This window comes from Schistocerca cancellata, chromosome 9 (genome assembly GCF_023864275.1).
Source record: "Schistocerca cancellata isolate TAMUIC-IGC-003103 chromosome 9, iqSchCanc2.1, whole genome shotgun sequence".
Classification (NCBI taxonomy): Eukaryota; Metazoa; Arthropoda; class Insecta; order Orthoptera; family Acrididae; genus Schistocerca; species Schistocerca cancellata.
The window spans coordinates 96,558,930-96,581,710 of NC_064634.1; positions in this window are offsets into that span (position 1 = coordinate 96,558,930).

Here is a 22,781-nt window from a genome sequence, read left to right on the forward strand (position 1 = left end):
GAGAGCCAAAATTTTGCATTAACATTTTTAACCAACATTTGTATATGCACTTCTTCTTTATTTTTTACCGCCCCGTCGCACGTACACCGCTTCTTAGGCGCCAATGTGATAGGCAAACCTTAGCGACACCCCGTCAGTTTTCACATGCGGCCAGTAAGTGATAGTGTAATGAAGTGGCATAACTGGGTTTCAAACAAGAGACCCTTAGATTTTGTTGCGAATGATGGTGAGGAGTCGTGTGACGACCTTCCAGTGGTATGACACGTCCAGGATGGCGCTGGGTAGAATAGTGGCACACTTCTTTTTCACAGTTTGACACCTTGCTGCCTGAAGCGTCAACAAACCCTATGGTGGCGTAGGAGGGTGGCACGCTTTTACATCATTACCGAGGAAGTTTGCAAATACGTACACGCCACACGCGAACTTCTACTTCGTAATGGGAACGAATGACGAAATTACTAAATTGTATGCCTGTATTGTTGTAGACATATTGTTTCTAGGTTAAATCGGCCGCGCCGAGTTGTGACTTGTGAAGCGGTTTGCGATTTATATTTATCATGAAAATGAGTGATTAGTCTCATGCTGCTTCATCGTGTGTGAGTCCTTCACCTCCTTCCACTCCTACTCGTGGAAAGGGGGCTGTGATTCGGAGCCGAACTCGCAAGATGATACTAAATGTCGTACACTTCTGCAGCATTAAAAAAACAGCGGAACAAAGTGCTACACAAGTTTGCCCAGTCTGGAAAGCGAGATGCTGTCTGCACAGGAAAAAGCGTGGCCAGCCTACAGAGAATTCTGACGTTTAGTAATATTCATCCTAGAGAATTTACACAGTAACTGCTATGTACACTACTGGCCATCAACATTGCTACACCACGAAAATGACGTGCTACAGACGCGAAATTTAACCGACAGGAAGAAGATGCTGTGATATGCAAATGATTAGATTTTCACAGCATTCACACAAGGTTGGCGCCGGTGGCGACACCTACAACGTGCTGACATGAGGAAAGTTTCCAACCGATTTCTCATACACAAACAGTAGTTGACCGGCGTTGCCTGGTGAAACGTTGTTGTGATGCCTCGTGTAAGGAGGAGAAATGCGTACCATCACGTTTCCGACTTTGATAAAGGCCGTATTGTAACCAATCGCGATTGCGGTTTATCGTATTGCGACATTTCTGCTCGCTTTGGTCGAGATCCAATGGAATCGGAGGGTTCAGGAGGGTAATACGTAACGCCGTGCTGGATCCCAACGGCCTTATATCACTAGCAGTCGAGATGACAGGCATCTTATCCGCATGGCTATAGCGGATCGTGCAGCCACGTCTCGATCCCTGAGTCAACAGATGGGGACGTTTGCAAGACAACAACCATCTGCACGATCAGTTCGACGACGTTTGCAGCAGCATGAATTATCAGCTCGGAGACCATGGCTGCGGTTACCCTTGACGCTGCACCACAGACAGGAGCGCCTGCGATGGTGTACTCAACGACGAACCTGGGTGCACGATATGCAAAACATCATTTTTTCGGATGAATCCAGGTTCTGTTTACAGCATCATGATGGTCGAATCCGTGTTTGGCGACATCGCGGTGAACACACATTGGAAGAGTGTATTCGTCATCGCCATACTGGCGTATCACCCGGCGTGATGGTATGGGATGGCACTGGTTACACGTCTCGGTCACCTCTTGTTCGCATTGACGGCACCTTGAACATTCGACGTTACATTTCAGATGTGTTACGACCCGTGGCTCTATCCTTCATTCGATCCCTGCGAAACCCTACATTTCAGAAGGATAATGAACGACAGCATGGTGCAGGTCCTGTACGGGCCTTTTGGATACAGAAAATGTTCGACCGCTGCCCTGGCCAGCACGTTCTCCAGATCTCTCACCAATTGAAAACGTCTGGTCAATGGTGGCCGAGCAAGTGGCTCGTCACAATACGCCAGTCACTACTCTTGATGAACTGTGGTATCGTGTTGAAGCTGCGGCGGCAGCTGTACCTGTACACGCCATCCAAGCTCTGTTTGACCCAATGCTCAGGCGTATCAAGGCCGTTATTACGGCCAGAGGTGGTTGTTCTGGGTATTGATTTCTCAGGATCTATGCACCGAAATTGCGTGAAAATGTAATCATCTGTCAGTTCTAGTACAATATATTTGTCCAATGAATACCCGTTTATCATCTGCATTTCTTGTTGGTGTAGCAATTTTACTGGTCAGTAGTGTATTTTGTAGAAAAGAATAGCATAGTTGAAGATATCATCGAATTTAAACCATTTCAAAGTCAAATAAAAATAATATTTGTGCGACGTAGAACCCCGTGTGTTACGTCTGCTTTGGCTTACGAGTACGGAGACATGCTGAACACACTGTCTCTGTCAACTGTAGTCGGCTAGGTTAACAGCTGTCGCACCGACTGAGGCCGTTCGACATGCAGGCAGTTGGACAAAAATAGCGAAACACCGGGTGCAGTGAGCGCCTGGACAGAAAAGCAGATGCCAGTCAGACCTGCAGTTTGTGCTGTTGTATCTGACCACGAACGTCACCTGTGCAGCGTTCTCATTACGTTGCAAATGTCTGTCATGGTTAGAACAATGTCCTTTGTATTAGTGAGTCCATTATCTCGGATCTAAGTACACTACTGGCCATTAAAATTGCTACACCAAGAAGAAATGCAGATGATAAACATTTATTCATTGGACAAACATATTATACTAGAACTTACATGTGATTATATTTTCACGCAATTTGGGTGCGTAGATCCTGAGAAATCAGTACCCAGAACAACCACCTCTGGCCGTAATAACAGCCTTGATACGCCTGGGCATTGAGTTTCATGGTCGTTCTTTCCATAAAATATAAAACTGAAGTCACCAGATAAAACTACCACTGCTCGCCTAACACCGGTCGGCATCTTTTATTTTAAAAACAGAGTGATCGCCCCACGACACACCAAGTGTTCACTGCAAAAGAGATTATAGTGCACAGCAGGGTCACACCATCGTGTCCTCTACATAAACGCAATCAGTGAATTCAGCATGATACTTTCACCATCAGGCATCCATGCATTCTTGTCGTTAGTTGTTTCTTTAATACCGCACTGAGTGGAAGTAGATTATTAATTATTTATATGAAATTATTGAATGCAATATCTGTTGTCCGGTACCATTCGAAACAGAAAGAACTGAACTTTTATATAATGTAAATACTTTTATTGTAACAGTACAAGGCAAAGCACGGTGGTCCCTTTTATTAAGCATTCCATTTTATTAAGCATTAGATTTAAAAAAGACCATAATTCGGAAGGGAGACAGACTGGAGCCCATGAGTGCGGGTCTATATGTGGTCGCACATCTTACTGGCGCTAAGTGGTGCTGGTGGGGTGTATGGAGGCGAACTAGCAGCCAGTGGATGGTTTGAAGAGGGCAGTTCTTGTTACATCTGGCGAGTCGTAAGAACAGTTTTATAATGATGGTTCAGCATGGGCAGCATGCGATCACACTAGATACCTTAATAATTGTCAGGACTCTGAAAATATTCGTGTGATGTGGGACTTGGTCAAAATGTAGCAGCCGGCAGCGGTAGCCGAGCGGTTCTAGGCGCTTCAGTCCGGAACCGCACGACTGCTATAGTCGCAGGTTCGAATCCTGCCTCGGGCAGGGATGAGTGTGATGTCCTTAGGTTACTTAGGTTTAAGTAGTTCTAAGTTCTAGGGGACTGATGACCTCAGATGTTAAGTCCCATAATGCTCAGAGCCATTTGAACCATTTGGACTTTTGTGTTAGCAGAAGAGCCAACACCGTGTTACGAGTGGAGGCCGAAATGCACGCGTTTTAGCTCACGCAGGCTGGTGTGAGGAGGGAAGAACTATACTGACGTGAGGTCTGGAACATGACAAGGAATGAGAATTCAGAAAGCGGACGTAATTAGTTTGATACTTAACTTTAATCTATTAATGATGAACGTCGCTCTTGACGGCACATGATTCACAATATTATCTGTTCAGAATACATTCTTGTAGATAGTAATTGTAGTAACTGAATATGGCGCCTTGCTAGGTCGTAGCAAATGATGTAGCTGAAGGCTATGCTAAATTGTCGTCTCTGCAAATGAGAGAGTATGTAGACAGTGAACCATCGCTAGCAAAGTCGGCTGTACAACTGGGCATAGTGCTAGGGAGTCTCTCTAGACTAGACCTGCCGTGTGGCGGTGCTCGGTCTGCAATCACTGATTGTGGCGACACGCGGATCCGACGTGTACTAACGGACCGCGGCCGATTTAAAGGCTATCACCTAGCAAGTGTGGTCTCTGGCAGTGACACCACATGAACCATCAAAAGGCAACAGATGAGACATCTTGTTGACCTGTATTTCATGAACACTTACTAATGGGGAATCTGATGCATTTTCATATTAATTATTTAAATAATTTATTTCAGACCGCCACCTTTAAATATTTCAAAGAGCTACTCCATGAATAAACCAATGATTCAAGTTTAAATCTTTTTGGTCGACTATATCATTTAAATGTGACGCAATTTATTTCATTTAATGGAACCGGTTACACGCTTTGCGTTATTTATTAATCGCAATGACTAGCCAATGTATGGTAAATAAGGCTGTTAAGATTACTGGCAGCTGATGTACGTTACACAGAGAGTTAAAGCAGGTAGTGTGTGTGTCTGTGTGTGTGTGTCTGTGTGTTAATTTATATGACAACAGTCAGCCAGATATCTAATATGAGCCACACATTGCCTAACACTTGTCTTCATCATATTCTTTCCGAGTAAGTCTCAAGTGATTTATCTCACCCAGCATAATCAAATGCAATTTTAACTTACCTCATTCATTCCACTCTTTCCATCGGTACGTCACAACCAAGTTTGGCAAAAACGCTTGGCAGACTTGGCGGTCACCCATCCAAGCACGACAGCGCTTAACTTGGGTGATGGGACGGGAACCGCTGTTTCCACTTGCGGGGTGCCGGGGCTAGCAGTGTATTTAACACTAAATTCTTCTAGAATCTGCATATGGAAATGAAGCTCTAAGCCCCCCGTTTTCTAACTCCGACTTTTGCTGTTGCACATGGATTAAGAAGAAACGCGAACTGACTGTAATCGACCCTCCAAGTGGAGTAGAAAAGAGTTTGGCACCTGCAATAATTTAATTTGATAGAAATTAATTTGATAAAGGAAAGTTTCATTAACGTAGTGAGAAATGAAAGGGTTGCTTTACCGATCCACAGAACGGAAGTTCTGTCCAAAATAACAATTTTATTTATTATGACTAAACTCAAAATAATAAACAAAACACATGAAACATTTACAATACGTCAAATTGGATACTCAAATAAATGCTGTGAAGGTGAAGTTGTCCATAAACTAGATTGTGACATTTATGACCAAGTGGTATGTGGAGCCAATTCCTTGCAACTCAAATCTTAAGAGAAACACCCAGCCAACCTGACATTAATTGCTGCTACACTAGTCTCAGACAATGAACACCCAACCACGTTAGAAAAGACGGGAACAGGCGCGCTCTGCTGAGCTCTGATTGTCACATAGCAAAATTCCCTGACTTGCCGGTGCTGCGGACATACATTACCAAGCTGTATTCTTAACTGCAAGGACACGACCTGGCATACCGGAGGCGATGGCTGGTTGCTTCGACGTCCCGTCGTGGTGATGATAATATCGCGAGGTATAGCCCAAAACAAATTCTCCTGGTCTGGTTGTTCCAGACTGAAGACTTCATAGCAACACAAATACGCCTCTGAGGGAGACGAAGAAGGCTCGCTACACAATCACTGACGGTACAGTGAGTGATTTTTAACACAGTCACACAGTAACTCCGACACAGTCAACATTAGCCAAAACTGCTCAAGATGGACAACATAGGCCGCTTGTACGAAGAACGCTCAATTGCCAATTGTACTCGGAAAGTTACGTTGAAGTCGAAACTTCAGCAACTACGTCAAACAGTTACAATTAAATGAAAGTATGTTAGACAGCCAACGGAAGGCAGGCTGTCCAGAGCAGCGAGAGCTGAGTCTTGTAACCTACTCCCAGCGAAAGGCGAGAGCCGACTCCCTCAAGAGCACCCGTACAAGCCGAACACAGAACATTCCCGCCCCCACGAGAGTGGCCGTGGTTAAACGATCTAATAAGCAACTCGAAAACCGGTGGAAAATTCCACTCTGTTGCCGAAGCACTATTATTCCACCAAAGGAGATACTTGGCGCCAATTTCTGCGCCGATTTTGCTACGTCACGGAGCTATCCCCTGAGCAAGCCAATCACAGTTACGATTTTGCAGAAAACGTGGGAATTTGCCCGCCAAGACTGCCTGGGAACACAAGTCATTCCCATGCCTCGCTGGAAGTCCGTCAGAAAGTGTTTTCACTAAGTTTCTGCGAAGTATCGGTATCTCTAGCCCCAGCCACTCCTCCAGGCCCCTGTGGGGCCCCAGCTCTTATGACAATGTCGGCGTCTGGAAAGCATCCACTCGACTCCCTCACATCCGTCGACTTAACCCTTTCAAGATCAGCAGAGCCCGCCTGTCACCAGACCACCCGGGTGACGAGAGACGGTGCGTGGGAAGTCTGAGTGTTAAGCAGTAGCAACTTTTCACCACATGCAGTTAGAGAGGAAAATATTCATATCTTCTGAGTTCTCAATACTAACATTGTAATGACAACACTCGGCCATACTTCCCCAAATCGAATTACTCAGAGTAAGATATAAATATGAGAGGGGACAAGTCACTGTTTGCATCTAAAGGTATGCCACCTCTCACACTAAGGCAAGGCCGTTGGCAAAAGCATTATGGCCACCCGGTTAATAGCGTGTTGCTTCACCTTTTGAACTCAATACAGCAGCTTTTCTGCGTATCATGAAGTCCTCGATAGGTTTCCAGAGGTACGTGACACAAGATACGACGTAGTTCAAATGGCTCTGAGCACTATGGGACTTAACATCTGTGGTCATCAGTCCCCTAGAACTTAGAACTACTTAAACCTAACTAACCTAAGGACATCACACACATCCATGCCTGAGGCAGGATTCGAACCTGCGACCGTAGCAGTCGTGCGGTTCCGGACTGAGCGCCTAGAACCGCTAGACCACCGCGGCATACGATGTAGTTCCCAAAAATTACGGGCCGTTTTGTCGACAGCGTCATATGCGTGTTTCATCGGGTTCAGAGCAGCCCCATTTGGTGTGGAATGCATCAAGATATTTTCACCATCATACCCCTCAAACCACTGCAGCAGCAAGATTATGGCCATTTGACACGGACATCAGAGAAGACATCAAGCATGAATGAATGCAAGTGGACAGCCATAATGTTCACGTAGTCCGTTGCGTCTTCATTATTACCAGAGGTCCCATGGAAGCAACACACACATCTACTTTTATACTCCACGAGCCAGGGGGGGGGGGGGGGGGACCTTGTATCCCAGTGTAACTTCCCGTCTTGCTGTTACAGTCGCATGTGGTTCGCGGGATGAACGACTGCTTACTGGCTTCCGTGTGGACTCGGATCTCTGCAATTCAGGGTCTCCTCGCGAGATATACTTAGGAGGAAGCAATACACTGGCAGACTCCTCTACGAACGTACTCTCTCGGGGAACTTCAACAGTGGCCCACACCATGATGCAGAACGCCTCTGCTGTCTGCCACTATGCTTTCATGATTACTAGATGAACCTGTAACGAAACGTGCTGCTCTTCTTTGAATAATCTCTGCTTCTGTTAATCCTATCTGGTGGCGATCCCCGACTGACGAGCAATACGAACTACCTCTTTTGTTGCTGGACTACATGTCCTGTGCATTATTCCAATAAATCTCTGTCTGGCACTTGTCTTAACCGCGACTAATTTTACGTGGACGTACCACTTCAGATCGCTCCCTTTCCCTTGGAAATAACACCTTCCAGTTATCGTTCTGTAATCGTGTCGTCATACGGTAGAGGGTCTTTCTGCCTATACATTTGCAATACGTTACATTTGTTTATCTTGATAGCCAATTACCACTCCTAGCACTAAGCGCCAATCTTCTGCAAGTCTTCCTGCATTTCCCTACAATTTTTCGGTGTTGCGGCTTCTCTGCTTACACGAGCGTCATCTACGAAAAGACACAGCCTCCAACGTGATGTTCTAGATATTTATTGGCCACACATTGCAAAAAACAGCGCTGCAGCAACACACTCGGTCGTACTTTTACAACTGAAGACTCCTCTCCGTTCAGAATGACATGCTGTGTTCTGTTTGCTAGAAACTTTTCACCCCAGTCGCACAGCTGGTATGAAGTACCGTACGCTCGTACTTTGTTCCATAGACGACAATGCGGAACTGTATCTAACGCCTGCCGGAAGGCAAGGAACGCGGAATCTATCTAGGTGCCAGTATCTGCTGCTTTCTGGCTGTCGTGAACGAACAGCGCAGCTTCGTTTCACATGATCGCTGTTTTCTGAACCCGTGCTGATCCCTTCAGAGGAGATTTTGAATCTCCATAAATGTCGTATTACGTGTTTGAAGATTCTACAATAGACAGACGTTATACAGAGTGGTCCATTGATACTGACCGGACCACATATCTCGTGAAATAAGCATCAAACGAAAAAACTACAAAGAACGAAACCCCTCCAACTTGAAGAGGGAAACCGAATGGCGCTATGGTTGGCCCGCTAGATGGTGCTGCCAAGGTCAAACGGATATGAACTGCGTTTTTTAAAATAGGAACCCAATTTTTATTACATATTCGTCTAGTACGTAAAGAAATATGAATGTTTCAGTTGGACCACTTTTTTCGCTTTGTGATAGATGGCGATGTAATAGACACAAACGTATAAGTACGTGGTATCACGTAACATTCCGCCAGCGTGGACGGTATTTGCTTCCTGATACATTACTCGTGTTAAAATGGACCGTTTAACAATTGCGGGAAACGTCGAAATCGTGTTGATGTACGGCTATCGTGATCAAAGTGCCCAAAGGGCGTGTGCTATGTATGCTGCTCTGTATCCTGGACGACATCATGCAAGTTTACGGACCGTTCGCCGGACATTTACTTTATTTAAGGAAACTGGAAGTGTTCAGCCTCATGTGAAACGTGAACCACGACCTGCAACAAATGATGATGCCCAAGTAGGTGTTTTCGCTACTGTCGCGGCTAATCTGCACATCAGTAGCAGACAAATTGCGCGAGAATCGGGAATGTCATAAACGTCGGTGTTGAGAATGCACATCAACATCGATTGCACCCCGTACCATATTTCTGTGCACCAGGAATTGCATGGCGACGACTTTGAACGTAGTGTACAATTCTGCCACTGGGCACAAGAGAAATTACGGGACGACGACAGATTTTTTGCACGCGTTCTGTTTAGCGACGAAGCGTCATTCACCAACAGCGATAACGTAAACCGGCATAATATCCACTATTGGGCAACGGAAAATCCACGATGGCTGCGACAAGTGAAACATCAGCGACCTTGGCGGGTTAATGTATGGTGCAGCATTATGGGAGGAAGGATAATTGGCCCCCATTTTATCGATTGCAATCTAAATGGTGCAATGTATGCTGATTTACTACGTAATGTTCTACCGATGTTACAACAAGATGTTTCACTGCATGACAGAATGGCGATGTACTTCCTACATGATGGATGTTTGGCACATAGCTCGCGTGCGGTTGAAGCGGTAGTGAATAGCATATTTCATGACAGGTGGTTTGATCGCCGAAGCAGCATACCATGGCCCGCACGTTCACCGTATCTGACGTCCCCGGATTTCTTTCTATGGGAAAAGTTGAAGGATATTTGCTATCGTGATCCACCGACAACGCCTGACAACATGCGTCAGCGCGTTGTCAAAGTACGTGTGAACATTACGGAAGGCGAACTACTCGCTGTTGAGAGGAATGTCGTTACACGTATTGCCAAATGCATTGAGGTTCACGAAAATCATTTTGAGCATTTATTGCATTAATGTGATATTTACAGGTAATCACGCTGTAACAGAAATAAGTTCACAAAGGTACATGTTTCACATTGGAAAAACCGAAATAAAATGTTCAAACATACTTACGTTCTGTATTTTGATTTAAAAAACCTACCTGTTACCAACTGTTCGTCTAAAATTGTGAGCCATATGTTTCTGACTATTACAGCGCCATCTACCACAAAGCGAAAAAAATGGTCCAACTAAAACATTCATATTTCTTTACGTGCTACACGAATATGTAATAAAAAATGGGGGTTCCTATTTAAAAAACGCAGTTGATATGCGTTTTACGCATGTCAGCGCCATATAGCGGGCCAACCATAACTCCATCTGGTTTCCCCCTTCAAGCTAGGCAAGTTTCGTTCTTTATAGTTTTTTCGTTTGACACTTACTTCGTGAGATATTTGGCCCGGTCACGATCAATGGACAACCCTATAGATATAGATCGCTGAGGCAAAACACTATGACCATCTCTTTAATAGCGTCTTGTTCCAGTTTTCAAACGCATTACGACAGAGATTCTGCTTGGGATGGATTTTACAAGTCCTTGACGGGATTCCAGAAGTATGTGGCGCCAAACGTGTATGCACAGGTCAAACAATTTCCACAAATTACGGGACGGTGGTTTACGGGCACGCAGCTGGCGCCCGATATGTGTCCCAATGGGAACAGATCAGGCACATCTGCTGGCCAAGACATCAATGAGAGTTCACTATGAAGCCCCTCCAACCACTGCAGCACGATTCTGAACTTGCAGCATGGACAGTTATCTTGCAAGAAGATGTCATCGCAGTAGGGGGAGACTTCAACCATTAACCGACGCAGGTGGTCCGCAATAATGATCACGTAGTTGGCTGCTGTCACGATGTCTTCGATTGGCACCACAGATCCCACGGAAGCCCAACTCAGTGTACCCCAAAGCGTAATTCCTCCCTCACTGTCCTGCATCTGTGCTGCGGTGCCATTCGCCTGGATCACTCAGCCATCGGCCTGCTGTAACAAGAAATGCGAAGCATTTGATAGGCGACACGATTCTATCGATACATGGAGAAAACTCAGTGATGCTGTACTCACTGCAATCATAACAGACGATGTTCTTGGGTCAACAGAGGAACACGCGGGTGTCCCGTGATGTGGAGCTCCATTTTCAACAATGGCCTTTGAACGGTGAGCTCCGAAACACTTGCGCCTTCATCGACATTGTAGTCTGTCTTCAGATCTGCCACAGATCGCTGCCTCTCCTGGGTTACACAGTGGGAGATCCTCCGACCTCCACGTTTTGTGCTGAGACGTGGACGACCAGTACCATACGGCCTACCCGTTATTCCAGCATTCTTCAACCGCTTTGCAAAGGTGCTCACACCAGTAGCAGGCCGATGGGCGACCAGCCTCACCTTTTCAGAGATTCTCGTTTCCAGCCACAGCGCCACAACGATGCGCCCTTTGATAAAACCGCTTATAAATGGTTCAAATGGCTCTGAGCACTATGGGACTTAACATCTATGGTCATCAGTCCCCTAGAACTTAGAACTACTTAAACCTAACTAACCTAAGGACAGCACACAACACCCAGCCATCACGAGGCAGAGAAAATCCCAGACCCCGCCGGGAATCGAACCTGGGAACCCGTGCGTGGGAAGCGAGAACGCTACCGCACGACCACGAGATGCAAACCGCTTATATCAGTGGAAGATCAGTTTGGATTCCGTAGAAATGTTGGAACACGTGAGGCAATACTGACCCTACGACTTATCTTAGAAGAAAGATTAAGGAAAGTTAAATCTACGTTTCTAGCCTTTGTAGACTTAGAGAAAGCTTTTGACAGTGTTGACTGGAATGCTCTCTTTCAAATTCTGAAGGTGGCAGTGGTAAAATACAGGGAGCGAAAGGCTATTTACATTTTGCACAGAAACCAGGTGGCAGTCATAAGAGTCGAGGGGCACGAAAGGGAAGCACTGGTTGGGAAGGGAGTGAGACAGGGTTGTAGCCTCTCCCCGATGTTATTAAATCTGTATATTGATCAATCAGTAAAGGAAACAAAAGAAAAATTCAGAGTACGTATTAAAATCCACGGAGAAGAAATAAAATTTTGAGGTTCGCCGACGACATTGTAATTCTGCCAGAGACAGCAAAGGACCTGGAGGAGCAGCTGAACGGAATGGACAGTGTCTTAAAAGGAAGGTGTAAGATGAACATCAACAAAAGCAAAACGAGGATAATGGAATGTAGTCGAATTAACTCGGGTGATGCTGAAGGAATTAGATTAGGAAATGAGACATTTAAAGTAGTAAAGGAATGTTGCTAATTGGGGAGCAAAATAACTGATGATGGTCGAAGTAGAGAGGTTATAAAATGTAGACTGGCATTGGCAAGGAAATCGTTTCTGAAGAAGAAAACTTTGTTAATATCGAGTATAGAATTAAATGTCAGGAAGTCGTTTCTGAAAGTATTTGTATGGAGTGTAGCCATGTATGGAAGTGAAACATGGACGATTAATAGTTTGGACAAGAAGAGAATAGAAGCTTTCGAAATGTGGTGCTACAGAAGAATGCTGAAGATTAGATGGGTAGATCACATAACTAATGAGGAGGTATTGAATAGAATTGGGGAGAAGAGGAGCTTGTGGCACAACTTGACTAGAAGAAGGGATCGTTTGCTAGGACATGTTCTGACGCACCAAGGGATCACCAATTTAGTAATGGAGGGCAACGTGGAGGGTAAAAATCATACAGGGAGACCAAGAGATGAATACACTAAGCAGATTCAGAAGGATGTAGGTTGCAGTAGGTACTGGGAGATGAAGAAGCTTGCACAGGATAGAGTAGCATGGAGAGCTGCATCAAACCAGTCTCAGGACTGAAGACCACAACAACATCAGTGGATCTCCGCATTTGCGACTCGCTGCCAATTCGTCTCTCTTCCGTTTACAGCTCCACGTGGCCGCAACACGACCAGGAGGCACTTGTAACAAAGAAAATGCAGGATGCATGGCACCTGCTAACGATATATATTTTTTTTATTGTATGTAAATATTTGTAATTTAAATGCTTTCTTTTAATAAGTAAGGACATTGCTCACTGTATGTGTACATTTAGGTAGAAGTCTGTTGACATTTCATTGTATTTATCTGTGTTTTAGTATGAAAGTTATAAGCTCTGGGAAAAAGGAATTGTTATTTGCATCGACTAGCAATGATAATAGCAGTGCTTGTGCATTGTAAAATCTTTGGTTAGGGGGTTGTTGCGCAGAGCGCGCAGGAGACAGGTTCCATCGCTTGTGGTGTGCGGAAGTGTGGTGTTAACGCTCTCGCAGTAGAGAGTACCATTTCGGCGGCATCATGTACGCGCGCCGGCCAGATGACTAGTAGCAGGAGGGAGGACAGTGGACGGGCGGAAGAGGCTGTGTTAATTACGATTGCCCGTTCCTGCAATTAGCCGTGGCCCCACAATATGCTACTGTCTTCAACAATAGCAGCAGTTCCAGCAATACAGTTTCGTCGTCGGCTCCGAGTTTCGTCGCACGCACAGCACTGAAGTAGGACCGTTCATTGGTAGAAAGTATTAACGGCTAACCCAGCAGCGCAACTGAATGTGATTTGATTAACGAACTTTATTTAAATAATAATCAGTTAAATTCAGGACGATTGTGTCCTCATTGCCGCCAGACATTGTTACCAAGCAGGGTACTTGTTCCATTTTTTCCTTATAGGCTAACCACTGGAAAAAATCCAAATCTAGAGAAAATGCGCAAATTAAGAGTGCGGAAGTTTTATTTATTTTACATATAGCTTTGAGCACATGGCTGTTTTGTTTGGTTCGTATTCCAGTATTTAATTACGTTTAAGTCAGTAAAAAAGCCTAAGTTGTTCAGACAATAATATGAAATCCAATTTTAAAATTAAATAACTGCAAAGTAAAAAGTGCTTGCCTTTCTCTAAATTTCTTTGATGACGTTATGTTGAGGTCTCTGAAAGTCATTGTTGACGTAACGAAGTTCAGTACTAACATACAGTTTAAGTGGATTTTTTAAAATCGTTACTCGATTGCCTCTTTCAAAATTTTGTGACAAACTTACGTAAAAGTGACTTCTCAGTTTTCTTTATCATTACATACTCACTTAAAATTAGAGTAAAAAAACGTGACAACCTTCAGTTGCCACGTCAGTGTTTAATAATAAATGTTTTTCTTTCCCATCATCTTGTACAGGATTTTGGATGTAAATCGTTCTAGTGGGCTGGCGACCGTAATTATTTCCTTTTCATTCATTAGTGTAACTTTTGGATTCATGATCAGTGGTACCCCTTTTCTGTCCAGTGCTGTTCGTGAGTGAATGCACAAAATAACTTTCATTTTTCCAAATTGTAGCCCTGTTCGGTTTAATTACTTTTTTAATTTTAGTAGACTTTTCTGTCAGAAAGATCGGTTGTACACTTTCCCCCTACTTATCGGTATTATTTCTTCGGGAATGATGGCCTTATCCAATTAGAAAAATTCCATTAGGTATACACGCGATCCACGGTCGTATTTTATATCGCAAACAGGATCAGGATAGGTCGATTAGTAAGGGGGGGGGGGGGGTTACACACACTGCCTTGTGGTGGGCAGCAGTCACAATGTTTTGACTCATCAATGTAGTCTTATAGTTTTCTGCGTCTGTTTGGAGACCCTTCTTGAAAACTGGAATGACTTGTGCTTCTTGTCCAATCACTAGGAACGCTTCGTTCCTCAAGAGACCTACGGTGCACTGCCCCTGGAAGGGGGGCAAGTTCTCTCGCATACTCTGTGTAGAAACAGAACTGCCGACGCGTCAGGACCTGGAGCCTTTCCTCTGTTGAACGGTTTCAGTTGCTTTTCTACCCCTTGGTTATTTATTTCCGTATCTGTTATTATTTCATTCGTGCGACTATTATAGGAGGACCTATAGTGTGATCTTTCTCCGTGAAACAGTTTTGGAAAGAGGCGTTTAGTAATTCCATCTTTTCCGTGTCTTCCTCTGTTTCAGTGCCGTTACGGTAAGCACGACTAAAAACTAATGAAAAATCAAGATATGTTCGTAGGATTTGTCAGCCTGGAAAAAGCTTTCGACAGTGTCAAATGATACAAGATATCCGGAATCCTGAGGAAAGTTAAGGAAATCTATAGGGAGAACGCGTAATTTACAACATGTACAAGAAACAAGTGGGAATAATAAGAGTGGAAGACCAAGAGCAAAGTGCTCTGATAAAAAAAAGTGTATGAGAGGGATGTAGGTTTTCTCCCCTACTGTTCAATCTTTATATCGAAAAAGCAACAATAGATATAAAATGAAGGTTCAAGAGTGGAATTAAAATTTGACGTGAAAGAGTATCAATGATAGGATTCGCTGATGGCAATGCTATCCCCAGTGAAAGTGAAGAAGAATTACAAGATCATCTCAAGGGAATGAACAATCTATTCAGAATATAACACAGTTTGAGAGCAAATAGAAGAAGGACGGAAGTAATGAGAAGTAGTAGAAATGAGAATAGCAAGAAACTTAACATCTCGATCGATGGACACGACATAGGTGAAGTTAAGCAAATCTGCTAGCTAGGCAGCAACGTAAGCAATGGCTGATGAAGGAACGGCTAGCAGTGGCAAAAAGGGCATTCCTGGCCTAGAGAAGTCTACTAGTATCAAACATGGGCCGTAATTTGAGGAAGAAATTTCTGAGAGTGTACGCTTGGAGCTTAGCATTGCATGGTAGTGGAACGTGGACCGTGGGAAAACAGGAACAGAAGAGAATCGAAGCATTTGAGACGTGGTGCTACACACGAATGTTGAAAATTAGGTGGACTGAATAGGTGAAGAATGCGGAGGTTCTGAGCAGAATCGGAGAGGAAAGGAACATGTCGAGAACACTGACAAGAAGGATGATAGGACCTCTATTAAGACATTAGGGAGTAACTTCTATTGTGCTTGAGGTGGCTGTAGAGGGTAAGAACTGTAGAGGAAGACAGAGACTGTAATACATCCAACATGTAATTGAGGACGTAAGTTAAAAGTGCTACGACTCTGAGATGAAGAGGTTGGCACAGGAGAGGAATTCGTGGCGGGCAACATCAGACTAGTCAGAGGGCTGATGACTCAAAAAAATATGGTCTGGACAGTTGGCTTTGATTCGTTTACTGATCTAACGAAACTGAGGTAAATAATACAGACGTGTGCAACCACAAAAAAAACAAGAAGCTACATTAACCCGACCGGGCGACATACCCATTGACACAGCGCCGAGTGTCTATTATCCTGTGTCATCTGCAGTCGTAGATGACGATGTTGTTGAGTCAACGTGGGAATACGTAAGAGTTATGTGCGGAGCGTACGTTCAACATTGTCCATTGAGCGGTGTGTTCACACTTGTGCCAGCAACATCCTTGTTCCCTTATTTTCAGCTATGCCGCAGATCGCTATCGTACTATAAAGAACAAGCAAACCTCCGACCACCACATTTTGTGATGAGGTGTTGAATTCCTACTCGTAGGTTCTCCGGTTTTTTTCAACCATTTACACAGATGAGCACGACAGTAGCACGCGGTCAACCAATCAGCTTCGCCGTTTCCTTAAATGCTCCCTCCCAGGAGCGGGGCTATAACAACCTGGCCTCTCTCAAAGTCGCTTACGTCAGCAGATTTCCCCATTTACTGTCCCTGTCGAACCTACAGTCATTCCGCCATTTTTCTTTGCTCCGCCCATTCACTCTCCTTACTGCATCACGTGCCCACAACGTCACATGTCGTTATTCAGTCTCGCGGTGACCACAGGTCATAATGATTCCGATCATCAGTGCATCTTAGTCTTACTAGCGGAAGACTGCTAGTGATGGGCCGCCTAAAAATTATATGTAATAAAATCTTTGGATACTGCAATAAGTATTTTATTTGCAGTGCAACTAGAACATTATCATTTCAGTATGTTTGCAGGTGGGGATATTCAGCCGCTAAATAATTGTTGAAATTCATGTTGAACATTCAGCTGTCCTTTATTCTGCAGAATTCCCAATTACTTTCGGTCAAATGACCTTTATCAAGCTTAGCTGGCTTAAACGGTGGGAAAGTTATGCCATAAGCTTAGCTTGTCGTTTGACCGAAACTAGTTGCGAATTGTGCAGAATAAAGGACAGCTGAAGGTTCAACATGAATTTTAACAATTATCATTTGAATTTCAGTAGAGTTGACTCGGGAGTCGTAAATACTGAGTGTCCATAATTAAAAGTTCTAGTTTCAAAACGCTGTAGAAACAGAACCAGTGCTCAGAATGACAACAAATTTGAACATCCTATAATTGGCTCTGGGGGAAACGTCATGGAACAAAAAAAATTAACGAAAAATATAGCATTAGATGGCACTGTAAGCTTCTAAAAGTCAATAGGATAGGATATTAATGACAGATGAATCGCAATACGATGGCAATTGTTTGAGTTGCACATTACACTGTCTATGTGGTTCAACGTCCGTGACTGTACGTATTCAGCGGTCAACAGTTGTGGCACTGTTACTTAGGAAAGCCCATCCAACACGACAAGGTCGTACCAAATCGGTTTTTAATCTCAATGGAGCCAAAAGCCGCATAAAAAGCCAAATGACATCTGTTTCTAATTGTCACGAGACTGGAGCATGTTCGGTATGCTGTTGTTGTGGTCTTCGGTCCAGAGACTGGTTTGATGCACCTCGCCATGCTATTCTATCCTGTGCAAGCTTCTTCATCTCCCAGTACCTACTGCAGCCTACATCCTTCTGAATCTGCTTAGCATATTCATCTATTGGTCTCCCTCCACGATTTTTACCCTCCACGCTGCCCTCCAATACTAAATTGGTGATCCCTTGATGCCTTAGAATATGCCCTACCAATCAATCCCTTCTTCTAGTCAAGCTCTGCCACAAATTTCTCTTCTCTCCAATTCTATTCAATACGTCCTAATTAGTTATGTGATCTACCCATCTAATCTTCAGCATTCTTCTGTAGCACCACATTTCGAAAGCTTCCATTCTCTTCTTGTCCAAACTATTTATCGTCCACGTTTCACTTCCATACATGGCTACACTCCATACAAATACTGTCAGAAACGACTTCCTGACATTTAAATCTATACTCGATGTTAACTTTTTCTCTTCTTCAGAAACGCTTTCCTTGCCATCGCCAGTCTAAATTTTATATCCTCTCTACTTCGACCTTCATTCGTTATTTTTGCGCCCCAAATAGCAAAACTAATTTACTACCTTAAGCTTCTCATTTCCTAATCTAATTCCCGCAGCATCACCCGATTTAATTCGACTACATTCCATTATCCTCGTTTTGCTTTTGTTAATGTTGATCTTATCTCCTCCTTTCAAGACACTGTCCATTCCATTCAGCTGCTCCTCCAGGTCCTTTGCTGTCTCTGACAGAATTACAATGTCATCGGCGAACCTCAAAGTTTTTATTTCTTCTCCATGGATTTTAATTCCTACTTCGAATTTTTCTTTTGATTTCTCTACTATGCTATCCAACGATTTCTACAATAATTTGAAATCGTGAAACAAGTTGTTCTAAAACAGGTCGGAGTTTCTCGGATTTCACGTTCTTAATGCGTTGCGCATTGCGTGCCTTCAGTTCAACTACGTTCGTAACTGGAGCACTGAACACAATATCTTTCAGATAACCCCTCAGCCAGAAGTCACACGGATTAAGATGATGTGATCTGGACGGCCAGGCTGTGGGGAAATGGCGGCTGGTGGTTGTAGAAATGCCTCTGGAGCAGCCGCTTAACTGACTGTGCAGCGTGCAGAGCAACACCCTCTTCCACAAAAATGATCCTGCGCACACATCTACGCTGTTGAAAGGTTGGAATGACGTTGGTGCTCAAAAGACTCTCAGAACGTTTACCAGTGATGGTTGAGGTAACAGCACCCACAGGACATCTCCTCAAAGCAGAATGAAGTGGTACTGGTTGACTGCGTGCGGATTTTTCGTTGCCCATATTCTGCAATTCTGCTTATTGAAATGTCCTTGGAGATGGGAATGGACTTCATCTTTCCACAGAATGTTCCATGGTGATTCATTGTCCACTTCCATGCGAGCAAGAAGTTCCAGAGGGAACGTTTGTCTTGCTGGCAGGTCAGTAGGGAGCAGCTCCTGTACATGAGTGAGTTTGGATGAATAGCTATACAGGATGTTTCGTAGGATTGTATGCACCGTGCTCGGAGACACGTCTAACGTTCGAGCAATTGCCCGTGCACTGCATGTTTGCACACAACCGCTCAATCGCTCTTGCTGTTCTGAGACCACATTTTCGACAGACGTCTGATCAACTACTTTCCTCCCTCTGTCGGATTGCACTTCAAAAGAACCTGTCCTTTCGAATTTTGTAATCATTTTCTCCAGATCCTTAACAGACATCGGACTAATGCTTTTTTTTTTCATTTCGTCGAGTGTCCGCAACTTCTGCAGAGCTACTGGTGCACAGTCACCGTTCTTCTAAACGAGCTTTGCCAGCAGCGCGCGATCCTTCACGGAAGCAGCCACGTTGGGCGTCTCGTACGCCAAGTGAGGAGCAGCCGTGTGCCCCGCGCCTGTTGGAGTGCGTGACCTGACGCTTACAGCGCCACACATTCGTCAAATTTTCGTTGATTTGTTGTGCTCCATGACCTTTCTCCCCGCTTTAGTAATACGCTGTTCAAATATGATGTCATTCTGATTAGCGGTTCTCTTTCTACAGCGTTTTCAAACTGGAACTTTAATGATGAAATAAATCTCGGGTGAGTCGGTGCGGTCCGCGCCCCGCGCGCGGTCCAGGTACAGCGTCCGTTCTCCAGCCGTCTGGGCGCTGCGTCCTAGGTCTCCTTGTTCAGGAGGGTCTGCCGGCACCGCTCTCGTTATTCTTCCCTCCTCCCCCGAAGTCAGTACACTCTGGGAAATGTCATTTTTCTTCCGAGAATATCAACAGCACACTAGACTGAAACAGCCCAGTAAGTCGGCAATCGCTGGGCATTGCCTGTCGGAACTCCACAGCATGGATTATGACCAAACCAAAGTCGTGACACAGACTTCCAAATACGAGGTGCATTCAAGTTCTAAGGCCGCCGATTTTTTTTTCTCCGGACTGGAAACAGATAGAAACATGCGCATTGTTTTAAAATGAGGCCGCGTTCATTGTCAATACGTCCCAGAGATGGCAGCACTGTACGGCAGATGGAATTTTACCGCCTGCGTCGAGAATGAGAACTGTTTTAAATACTTAAAATGGTGACGTTTTCCTTACTTGAACAGTGTGCAATCATTCGTTTTCTGAATTTGCGTGGTGTGAAACCAATTGAAATTCATCGACAGTTGAAGGAGACATGTGGTGATGGAGTTATGAATGTGTCGAAAGTGCGTTCGTGGGTGCGACAGTTTAATGAAGGCAGAACATGGTGTGACAACAAACCGAAACAACCTCGGGCTCGCACAAGCCGGTCTGATGACATGATCGAGAAAGTGGAGAGAATTGTTTTGGGGGATCGCCGAATGACTGTTGAACAGATCGCCTCCAGAGTTGGCATTTCTGTGGGTTCTGTGCACACAATCCTGCATGACGACCTGAAAATGCGAAAAGTGTCATCCAGGTGGGTGCCACGAATGCTGACGGACGACCACATGGTTGCCCGTGTGGCATATTGCCAAGCAATGTTGACGCGCAACGAAGGCATGAATGGGACTTCCTTTTCGTCGGTTGTGACAATGGATGAGACGTGGATGCCATTTTTCAATCCAGAAACAAAGCGCCAGTCAGCTCAATGGAAGCACACAGATTCACCGCCACCAAAAAAATTTCGGGTAACCGCCAGTGCTGAAAAAATGATGGTGTCCATGTTCTGGGACAGCGAGGGCGTAATCCTTACCCATTGCGTTCCAAAGGGCACTACGGTAACAGGTGCATCCTACGAAAATGTTTTGAAGAACAAATTTCTTCCTGCACTGCAACAAAAACGTCCGGGAAGGGCTGCGCGTGTGTTGTTTCACCAAGACAACGCACCCGCACATCGAGCTAACGTTACGCAACAGTTTCTTCGTGATAACAACTTTGAAGCGATTCCTCATGCTCCCTACTCACCTGACCTGGCTCCTAGTGACTTTTGGCTTTTTCCAACAATGAAAGACACTCTCCGTGGCCGCACATTCTCCAGCCGTGCTGCTATTGCCTCAGCGATTTTCCAGTGGTCAAAACAGACTCCTAAAGAAGCCTTCGCCGCTGCCATGGAATCATGGCGTCAGCGTTGTGAAAAATGTGTACGTCTGCAGGGCGATTACGTGGAGAAGTAACACCAGTTTCATCGATTTCGTGTGAGTCAAAAATCGGAGGCCTTAGAACTTGAATGCACCTCGTACTGGGACTGTGTCATCAAAGAAGCCATAGAGATCAGAGTAAGGGAGCCACAACTATATCGGGACATCGGTTACATCCTTAGCAAGGCGTGGGAACCCGCGATCAACCGGATTAAGAAGAAAAATGACATTTCTCAGAGTGTACCGACTTCGGGGGAGGAGGGAAGAATAACGAGAGCGGTGCCGGCAGACCCTCGTGAACGAGAAGACGTAGGACGCAGCGTCCAGACGGCGGGAGAACGGACGCTGCACCGGGACCGCACCGACGCATAGGAAGCGCCTGAGGGAGGACCATGAGGGGGATTGTCCTATATATACATGGCACCGGCCCACCGCCGGTCAGTACATCAGCGCACTTGATGATGGCAACATGGTCGATTGCCAGGCTGTTCACCCGAGATTTATTTCTTGGAACTTTAATTACTTGTACTCTGTATTACTGTTAATGAAGTATCTATAAAATAAAAAGATGTGTCAGCGGCCAAAACAAGGGGACTGGTTTCGTTCGTTGAGCCAGGCAGTTTCCCTCTAACTTCTTTTAAATACTACACACTTCTAAGTATGTGTCAATATATTTGATATTATTGTATTTTTAGGAGATTTTTGGAATCTGTAGCCGAATAACATGTATTCGAAGCCAAGGAGTCTGAAAGTAGAAATGTTGCCTTCGAAAGTAAAAGAAACGCATTTGACTCGTTGTCAATACAGAAACTACTGCATAACACACAATGAAGACCATCACTTAAATTTTGTTCGTAGTGGCCTTAGGCAAAATTCGAGTTGGCTCTTTCGAGACAACTCGCACTGCATCGCCTACCAACACATATACTATGTCCACAGCACATAAGCTTATATTTTGAATATCACAAAATTGCGCGAACTTGTGTTACTTTCCAACGACGGCTGCAGAAGTTTAATCACTATTGCGATATCACTACGACGTTTCAGTCGCTACTACTAGTCAATTACAAGAACACAGTGAAAATGTTACCTTCTTCTCTGTAACTTAGTGTCTTCGTCGAACAACTCACCGTTAATATTGCGAATTTTTGACAATACGGGGTACGCTCAATGGCCGCTAGAATGCGCCTATTGGCAATAGCTACAGAAAATTGTGGCCGGCTCTTCGATGGTGCCAGCACATCGATAGTAAGCTTATCCTTTGTGAAAGGAGTGCTTATACGGTTGTTGTACAGAGGGAGAAAGATTCCCACATCTGCAAGCATGGCATGGCACACGTTGAGGAAGGCGGGAGCGCATGTGTGGTTATCGGACGTCGCTGTCACTACCGTCTCAACACCCGCAATGTATCTGTAGTTGTTGTTGTTGTTGAGGAGATCTCTCGTGTGCAAGTCTCCTCACCTATGCCTTTGGTTTGGATCTGCTTAGCGTCGAAGAGTTTTGGTCTCATA